Source organism: Ischnura elegans, chromosome 7 (assembly GCF_921293095.1).
Source record: "Ischnura elegans chromosome 7, ioIscEleg1.1, whole genome shotgun sequence".
NCBI lineage: Eukaryota > Metazoa > Arthropoda > Insecta > Odonata > Coenagrionidae > Ischnura > Ischnura elegans.
The window spans coordinates 50,145,247-50,155,565 of record NC_060252.1 but is presented as its reverse complement, the minus strand read 5'-3'; positions in this window follow the sequence as shown (position 1 = coordinate 50,155,565).

The window sequence follows — 10,319 nt, the reverse complement described above, 5'->3', positions numbered from 1 at the left end:
TTTTTGGGTGCTAACCAAAATAAGAGTTCGCGTGTGGAGCAATTCGTTGCGAGAGTGGGGAAAGTTCGTTGCCTCGTTCCTATTGACATCGCAACACTCCAATTTACTCCTCGTTTAATGAGTAACCCTTTGAAGAGCCTGAGATCGATTGAACCATTCAATTGCAAACACCGCGTTTTTAAAACGGCTGCTCACAAAAAAGGACCGTTGCGGATTGGGCGCGCGGTGATACAGAGCATCGTTTGTAATTCTACTATAGCTGCTCAGCCATCTAATCAATCGTAATTCGCGCGCTCTCTATTAAATTTGCAAACCATTGATAAATTCATAATTTATGCTTATGGACTTTGCTTAAATCTTTGACCAAAAAATGATGCGTTAGTGTGTGTGATGTATGAAGACTAGTCGCTTAATCATACCAATATTGTGCCATTTCACTTGTTAATATATATTGATTACTGGAAAAACGGCACCATTAAATGATTATTTAAGGTTCTTGTTTAATTATTGTCATTATTTCATATTTTTCTCGTTAAAACGATCAGGTAATATAATTTCTTTGGCAAAACGAGCATTAGCGAACTCGATTCTCGTGTAATTCTGATGATTCGCATACTTTAAACGAAGCGTCCGTCACGAGCTTTACGCATCACTATACAGTTTTTGTGTAAGATGAATATTTTTTGTCCAAATTTGGTGTAACCCTTGATGTTATGCAAGATTTTATATCTTCGTAACTTAATTTCTGAGGAAAGATGGAAAAGATAATTGACGTTATCTCAATCAATTATCTCTTTTTAATGAGAATTTTGGAATCTTAACGTTGGAATAACAGTCTTTCTTATATTTTTGCCTTTCAAAATATGAAAAGTCGATATTTTAAAATTTATTTCAGCACAAACTCTTATGCCTCTCATCAAAAATTTTATCTATAAAATTTCGTGGTCAGTAACGAACGCATTCTTTTGGATGAGTGGGAAAATCCACTTAGTCATTACGAGAAATAAAACAGTTGGTCATCACTTCTGGAGTTGCATATTACATTGATTGACAATCTATTCCCAGCTATTTCTCATCGAAAATGAGATTCATTCCAGTTGATTCACAGGAAGATATAGGACCAGTTGATTCTCCATTCAGATTCAGATCAAAATTTTGACGGAAAGCTAACTCAATAAAATGCAATGCGTATACGGCTTACTGAAGAATTCGACCATCAGAGACTGAGTTTCTGAAATAAAAAAATTTCTAACCTACATTAGCACTTGTGCCGTTACATCCTACAACATATGTATTGTATGTCAGTCATCATTGGATTTCCGTGCCCGACTAAATGAGATAAATTACTAGAGGTATATCTTTCGACGATCCAGAGCTTGAAAAGAAACGCGACCAACGTATACAGAACTATAGTCTTTGATAATAAATTTCTCTTTGATTTTTTTTCACGAAACTTTTAGTTATCAAATTCCACATTTACAACGCGCGGATCGTCGTACTCAATTGTTTCCATTGCGAGATATACCGAAAATTACGTGTAGGATACTTGCGCAAAATTCATGTTGAAGAAAGAATCAAGATTTCCATTGATAATCGATGTAAGTACAGTACGAGATGTTTTCTCTTGAACAGAGATTGTGCGCGGTATTTTTATTTGTGAGTAATTTATATTTATATGCAAATATTTTTTAAACTCTCCAAAAATCTGCCATTTCCACTTCGAAGTTGTTTTATGGCATCGTTACGAAATCGGGTGCTTTTTCTACGAAGCGAAAGCGTTATTCCATGTCTATCCTGCGGCAACTCTAGGGAACAAAAGTGAAAGGAAGATTCGAGTGGTGATTCTATGCCAGGGATGAAGATATACAAGGACTTTCTATCAAGATTACGCGAAGAATAGAAATTTCAATACAACTCCAGGCGGGTTTTCGTCTCGTGTTTCTCAATCGCCTTATTCTCGAGGTTTTCTCACCGAAATTTAGAATAAGCTTTAATGTCATCTGATACTGCTAGAAGGATTGCTTTAAATTTTAGTTAAACAATTTTCTTCCCAGAAAATAAAACTTTTTCGAGGCAATGCGGCACAGAAATTGATGTAAAGGGAATAAAATTAGAGGATGTTATGGAAACTTCCTATAAGATCAATAAAATAGAGAGTATATAGCACGTTAAATATTAGAAATTCTTGCGTTTAAAAATAGGAGAGTATTTAAGAGTCTTTATGCTGATTCTACTTTCCCTTCAGCTCACATAAAATACAATATCACAAACATCAAATGTGAAGCCACGGGTGAATTAAAGGATTATCTGGAGACAAGCGTGCATCGTTTACTCCTTCTATAAAAATTTAACCGGAAATAAACTTATGAAGAGAAGCTTGGTTGAGTCTAACGTCACGCACGGGAACGAAAGAAATTGGAAAGGTATATTTAAGTGATCATACTGTTTTTGTGCAGAAGTAGCTGCCGTGTTCTTTAGCCCAAGAAAAAAAGTACTTAAAAGTTAAATCAATGTGTTCATAGATTATAGAATAAAAATTGTTTATTCCTGGATATGGTATTTGACATTAAATATTCCTCATTCCAGTATCATTTATAAACTTCCTTTTCCCGGTGCTTAAATCTGAATATTTCTTAGAAGATAGGGTTCGCCATTGATAAACCCTCAGGAGTGTGAACTTCACTCATTCAGAGTAGGGGAGCCAATCCTTTCCTCTAGGATATATCGCTTTGCGAGGATTCGTATTCTTAGGCTCATAGGCAAGGGGATTTCATTAAAGGAGGCCCAAGAACATGGCGGTTACGCGTTTTATCTGTGCCGTTTCGCGCGCATTTTATTCGGCGGCGCCACTTGGCAGCTGTATCTCGTTCAGAGTGATTTTCGTCATTAACCGCCGTGGAAGTGGTCTTTTTAGCTGACATTCGTCTCGCATGCGTTAAATGTTTGGTTTATATGGCTTAGTTTCGAATTGCTGCCGTGTATTTCCTCGTGAAAAGTGGAAATCGATGACTGGTAAGTTGCGATATTGAAATCTGATTTTTATGCACGCGGAGTGACAATAATTCTAGTGACGGACTTAAAACTCCTCTAATGTCATATTCCCGCTCATAGGCTTCACCCTGATTCCACCCCCCTAACCTTGGCTAAGTAGTTCTATCTCCTGCCCCAATAAGGCACCACACCCCCCTGACTCGACCCATTTGAAAAATGGTTGTCGAAGTGGGATTAGCATTTGCTGTTCCAATTTGTATCTCCTCGCTCTAAATGGAACGTGCATGCAGTTTAAAAGAAGGGATTAGTGAATAAAGGGGAAAATTTTTAGACATCCTCATGCAAAAGATCGCACGTTTTCCGTAAATGAAAACAGTGTGGAAACCTATTTAATTCAATAGTGATTCTATTTCTTTATATTAATTTTCACATTATATAGGAGAGATGGAAAGTTACACACGAATGTTATTATAATGAGAAAACTATCAATTGCGTTAGTAATGGAATACGAGGAAAATAAAGGAAGAATGGCGAGTTTTCTATTTTAAGTAATACCATGCTCTTTAGTTATTGATGTTATGAGTAAGTTTCCTACTTAGAAATTCTTTTACAAGTAGTTACTTATACGACCAACATTATTAGACTTAGGATAAAATGGAAGACGTGTGATTAAAAGATTCAGGATAGATGGACGAGACAAATATGGTGGCTTCTCTCTGCCCAAATTTACTTTTTACTTCTTCAGTTTGGCCACGTTACGAAAATAAGTGTTTATATAAAGATAATTTTGCTGCATTTATAATGCGATTATTTATCTGTCCATTTCGTTTATATAATGATCAATCTAAAGCATCTGTGTAACCTTAAAAACCAAGAAAATAAAAGCTTTTGTGATAATTGAGTCGTAATTCTACCTCCTTTGACAAGCCCTCAAAATAGTATGTCTTAAAGGGAAATTTTGTTCGACTACTTTAACCGTGTATCACGTTAGCTTTTATCGGCCTTTCGCCCGTATTTCCCAATAGTTTTTCCCAGAGAATGATGCATGAAGGAAGATAAAGTCCATTGTACCCAAGTCCATGGTCCTAAAAATAGACCTGCGAATTTCATCAACTACATCCTATACAATGGATCTATCAAGCTTATAGCAAATTAAGTTCTGCCTCGATAGGAATACGAGCTGTTCGATAAATCGATAATCCCGTATAATCATTATTATTAACTGCCAGGCTGGACTTAATGGACCCATTTCATGTGCAAGAATATTCCGAGCCAATTTATATGTCCCCTGTCCATCTAGTTGAATTATAAAACCTTAATACGTGACCTAATTACGTGACCAGCCAAAATTTATCATTTCAACCTGTCCACGTTGTAGGTGATTTAATGTTTCTTATTTTCGACACAAATTTCGGTGCTCGCTCGGTGCGAATGTTGCTGGAGAGTGACAAGGCAGCCTGATTGATAGTCATGAGACTGGGCACTGGGCCAAGGGATAATTTTATCCCCGAATAAGGGATTTTTAGAAATTATGGCCTGCAAAAAATACTTTGCTTTTTTTTATCTGAAGGCAAATATAATCACACCTTCGAATGGAACTAAATGATTTTTTTTAAATTATGTTGAGAATTTTTCCGGGATGTTGAGATTAACACTAAGTATCAGAATATTATTAATTAATAGAACTGAAAGAATACAATTATTGTAACTTGAGGGAATAGAGACGAGAAGAGAGTTTGCTCTTGCCAATTTATAGGCATTTTGCTTAACAATGGGTGAATTTCAAAAGTGTCTCCTGTCTAACAACAGCCAAAGCTTTTTGATTTTATTTTGTGATTTTCTTTCTATCCTTCGTGTGAAAGTACTCTTTCTTGTTGTAACATCTTGTAGATATCTTTTAAAGATATTCCCATCCCTGAATTAAACTATCCCAATTATTCAAACAGCGTATAAGTTTGGCATTACATCTTCTTTTCTGCGATGCATGCAAACTTTGAGGCCAAACATAGGTTGTTTGTATAGTTAGTCGCCGTATGTTAAAAAGCATACAATTCTCACATTTTTCTATAGTCAGCAGTCCTTAATTTCGTTTGGAATAGGGCGGAACGGCTCGCCGCGGCGTTCAGGGAAAATAGGGCTGTGTCAAAAAATGTCATCGCTTTTATTATATTTGGTATTACATGATGCCTCATTGTAACTTTTATAACAAATTTTAAAAAATCGGAAGTGTTAATGGCCTTGCTTATACTTGGAAATCGTGAGGATTAAATGTGTTGGTATGGGTGCCGGTAGTTACCTGAAATTTTAGAAATTAAGCACTGATACTCAGCATATAAAGCGGTTGGCAGCCAAGTTGGTAATGTGTATGGCTATTATCTAGAGAGTTCTCGGTTAAAACTCCGGGGTGAAGCCCACGAATACCCCACACTAATGTGAAGCAGCCCATGGAAAGATACTGGCCCCCTTATACTGTCAATGTGTGAAACTCACTATAATTACTTACTTTGAGGTGAACTTTGCCCTCACTTGTCCAAGAAAATTCATAATTTAGTTAAGAGAAGTGAGAGAAGAATTGGATCGACGGGTTGATTGATAGAGTGAACGGGCAATGCATTACGTTTCAGTATTGCCCTAATGAGGGAGCTGTAGAGGTAAAAACAAAAATTGGTGGGATTCTTCACTTTACCTTGACACCAAAGGCCTATGAGAAAAAATAAAGTTGAGTTAATTTTTGGATGAATTCTGCTCTGTAAGCGAAAGAATTGTAATTTAGTAGCATAAATTTGATTCCGAATACCACTATTTTTGACATTTAACTATATTCGCCACGTTTAACGATCCCTACAATCTTCAAAAAATACTTATAAGTATACAAAACATACATAAATGTTTCCGGTAGGTATTTCTCGTATGCTGTTATGACATCTCTCTACTCTTTGTGGCAATAGTTGATGATATAAATATTGTTTTACCTCTAAAATGATGAAAAATGGATTGACCAATAGTAAATATACAGTTATTGATTTTTAGAGCTAATTACCATGGAGTTATAAATAATTAGGTCATTGAATCTCTGCTTAACATGGTCGTTTTAATTAGGGGAACATTTGTTTTTGTTATTGTTCCTAGAAGTGAAGCAGTAGGGCCAGTTATGACGAAAATTGGGCTTGTTTTTAGAGTATTAGGTATTAATTAATTTGTATCCCTCTTTCGCATACATTCGATAATGAATTAGCCCCAATAATTAAATTTTGCTTTTCTACTTCAAACACAGAGGTCTGTGCCCCAAAGGTGCATATAAATCAATCATTATCAATTTTTTTAAATTATTGAGAGTATTGTTATATTTTCCCCGCGTAATATTTGCGAGAATATTATTTTTCCTTATTTCATTCTCATAATATATTCCAAATATTTTAATAAAGTTCTTTTTTTTAGCGGCCAACCTACTTTTTTATTGATTTTGTGATTTTACGAATAGAAGAAGGCATTTATTATCACCAATGAAATGTCTAGTTTATAGAGTTATCAACAAATCAGCTATATTTTTAAAAATATCAGTTTTTCATCTATTTCAGATCCCTGTTGCTATTATTTTCCAAGTAAATGTGGTAAATATCCTATTTTCTTCTCTATTGAGTAACATAGCTCCTCTCCCAAAGATTCCTAAGTTAATTCATGAATAGATATAAGAATTTTCATTAACTGAATATTTTGAAATTCCCAATAAAAATATTTTCAACCAAAGAATGTGTGGGAAAATTACTGCAACACTTTTTCCTTTTCAATAAAAAAAATTGTGTTCTCACGATAAAATTGACCCCAAAATAATTACACCTAAAATATGCATATATTTAAAATATGCCTGGATACACATGAACTGCGGGTTGGGTGAACTGTTGTTCTGAAATTTTTATTGAAATAATAGGATGCGTTTAATCTTTTTAAGTAGTCATATTGAAATTAATTTACACCCTTGCGTCGTTTTTTTTCATCCCATAACTACGATAACGTCTACAGTTAAGGTTAGAGAATAACCTGTGATACCTGTATCTTGGCAATTTAATCCCTTGGAATCAGTTTTCTGTACTACTCTTTATTTAGATTAAGGATAAAATTCGTAAAGAAAAAATAAATTTGGGAATAGTCGGATTTAATCAAAATATTTTACTATGCCGTCATTTAGGACAGAGGTCAGCCCAACTTCGTTCCACATGCCCCATGGGGCCCCGGGTATTTTTTCGACCAACACCACAAATAGCTGACAGTAATTTTTTGCTCAGCCTAATCAGGTAACATATGGAGAATGCGACTGAATTGCAGCTATTTATCATTTGAACCTGCACGCAGCAGCTGCGGCCCGCAGATATGAATAGGTTGTCGACTCCCGCTTTAGTGAGCCCTTATCATAATCCACGTCTAGGTAATACCCTCAGATGTAGTTATATTATTAATTATAAAGCTCTTGGGTGTTTGGCAGGGGATGACGAGTCACAAGCATAGAGTAGATTCCCCGCATGCATACTACATGGTGATAAAAAATAAGATACAAGAATAAATTTTCCAGATTGATACTCTTCATGGAGGTGTTATGAGCTCCCACCAAGCACAAATTGCTCCAAGAAACTTCTTTGCGAAGCTAGAAATAATGAAACTTTAAACTTATTGGAAATGGAACCTCACGAGAATGGCTTGCGCTTGGTAGAAGGCAGTTTTGACGTTATATCATTAATTTCTTCATTCGATGTATACCAATAAAGTATCGTGAGTCGCACGTGGGACGTATGAAATTTTTCACTTCCCAATTTTCTTCCAAGATATGCCTGCTTCTTGGCACGAATGCACATGCATGCAAAAATAAAATTTTCTTAAAGTTTGTAATTAGTGCATAATAATACCTAGATATTCCCAAGTTCTAGAAAATAACGTACTGAACTATTATTATTGTATTGAAATTCGAAAACTACTATAAATGATGTAACCATATCAGGGATGCCGACTTACAAAAATTATTGGGGGGGATCTTGCCCCGTGAAATTTTATAAGTAGAGAGTTTTAAGTTTTTTAAGCATTTTAGAGGAGTCATATGATCAACATTAGAACCCTTATAACGCGAATCACGATATCTGGACACTCCGGGGAAAATCGAAAAGCCTGACACATTATTTCCTCACACCCATGACGAATTTTTGAGAGGGCTCGGGCCCCCTCAGGCCCCATGGAGTCGGCGCCACTGAACCATATACTTGGCGGGAATGGAACATCACGAAAACGGCTTAAGCTTGGTATGCGGCAGTTTTGACGTCAATTCATTCATTGCTTCAATCGGTATAGATCAATAGATAATCCTTTTCATCCGAAAACTTTTCCTCCTTCCAATTATCTTCCAAGCTTTTGCCTGTTTCCTTCTAAACATTTCCCCTAGCTCACATTCAGATTATTCCTCCACTTTAGTTGACCTACACTTCCATTTCCCTATGGAATATTTTCCCATACCACTTTCTCTATTCCCTGATCTTCCATCCTGCTTATGTATTAATTCAATTTCACTTTCCTAGATAGACCCACTGATTAATTTCCTCAACATAGCATTTTCTTCTTATCTCCTCATTCCTTTCTCTGTCGATAAATTTTTTGTCAGCAATCTTCCGAAGTATTTACATCTACGAGGTTTCTAGTAACTTTCTGGGTTTGAAATTCTCTAGTCTTTTCCCTCCTACACAATTTATGACAGGTCTCACTACGGTATTTTATTCCCTGTCATTTGTTTCTTCCCTTATATTTATATTATGTTAGATTAAGGCATTTAGTCAGCCAGCAATTCTGGTGGGTTTGTAACTTGCTGAGGTGATTTTACGAATAGAAGAAGGCATTTATTATCACCAATTACATGTCTAGTTTATAGAGTTATCAACAAATCAGCTATATTTTTAAAAATGTCAGTTTTTCATCTATTTCAGATCCCTGTTGCTATTATTTTCCGAGTAAATGTGGTAAATATCCTTAAAATGCACTTTCATTGGCTCTGACTTAACTGTCAAGAAAAAATTAAAAGATTTCGCTCAAATTAGAGGGGATACAGAGTTTTCCGGCTCGTCTTCGCCGCAACATACAGTGCCGTTTATCTATGTACCTACTTTTTATACGCACTAGGCCAACAAGGGAATACCGAATATTGGAGAAATGATCATATTTAAGTAGGAAGGTGAGTTTGCCTATTTCCTTGTTGGATTCCTATCGAATACAAGAGCTACCCTTCGTTGACTTTCACCGCCTCCCATGTATATTACCCTATTCCCCTTTACCCTGATCCTTTACCTCTTGGTTATCCTAATTGGTTACCCTTTGTCTGCCAGGATCAATTTCCAGATAAAAATTTTTTCAGCTGCGCTCCCCCATCGCGCTCTCATCCTTGTCCTAACGTTTCGTTTTCCTTCATTATTTGCTTATATTTTCTCAATCATTAAGGTCTATTTTAGCCTCTACTAGATTCTTTAAAACAAATACATCGTGGAATAGCGATATTCAATGCCGTTAACGAAATGCTTTCCAAATAACCGGAAAATTTTTAATTATTTGATTCAGAAATCTATTTCGCTCCAGGTTTTCTAGAAAAGGATTCTCATTAAGGCTTTTCACGCCCATTTGACATACTTTTTCACGTGTCGCCACTATATCTCTTAACTATCTATAACTTATCTATAACTTTTTCTGTGTGGGCATTTATTGTCCAAATAGTATACTATGAGTCCTCTTGTTTTGTAGCACAAGTATTTGATTTTATTTGCTTAATCTGGCCCAGATGAGGCCACAATCCGGACCCCTCATACTGTGGGCAGGGCAAAGGAATTAATAGAACAGGCATGACTTAGCATGGCGAAGAGCTTGGAGCCAAAAACAAAGAACATGCAACTATTTTGGTAACCAGAATTGACATGAGAAAAAATTACCCTGGACCGAGAATTGAACCATGGACCAATGGATTTCCGGGTCAATGCGCAGACCACTACGCTATCCAGGTTCTTTAATTGCCATAATCGTACTAGGTGTTAGGCCATGTAATTGCCATGGAAATTAAAGAACCTGGGTAGAGTAGTGGTCTGCGCATTGGCCCGAAAATCCATTGGTCCGTGGTTCGATTCCCGGTTCAGGGGAATTCTTTCTCTTGACAATTCATGTATATTTCACCGCCATTCAAGCGGTAGGATTATAAATATTAGACTTATTGTGGTGTCTAAACACTCTTTTTTGTTATTAGTAGCTATATAAAGTCTATGGCCGTGGGCACCCAAATTTAGTTGCCAAAACAATTCGAATTCCGTAAAGGT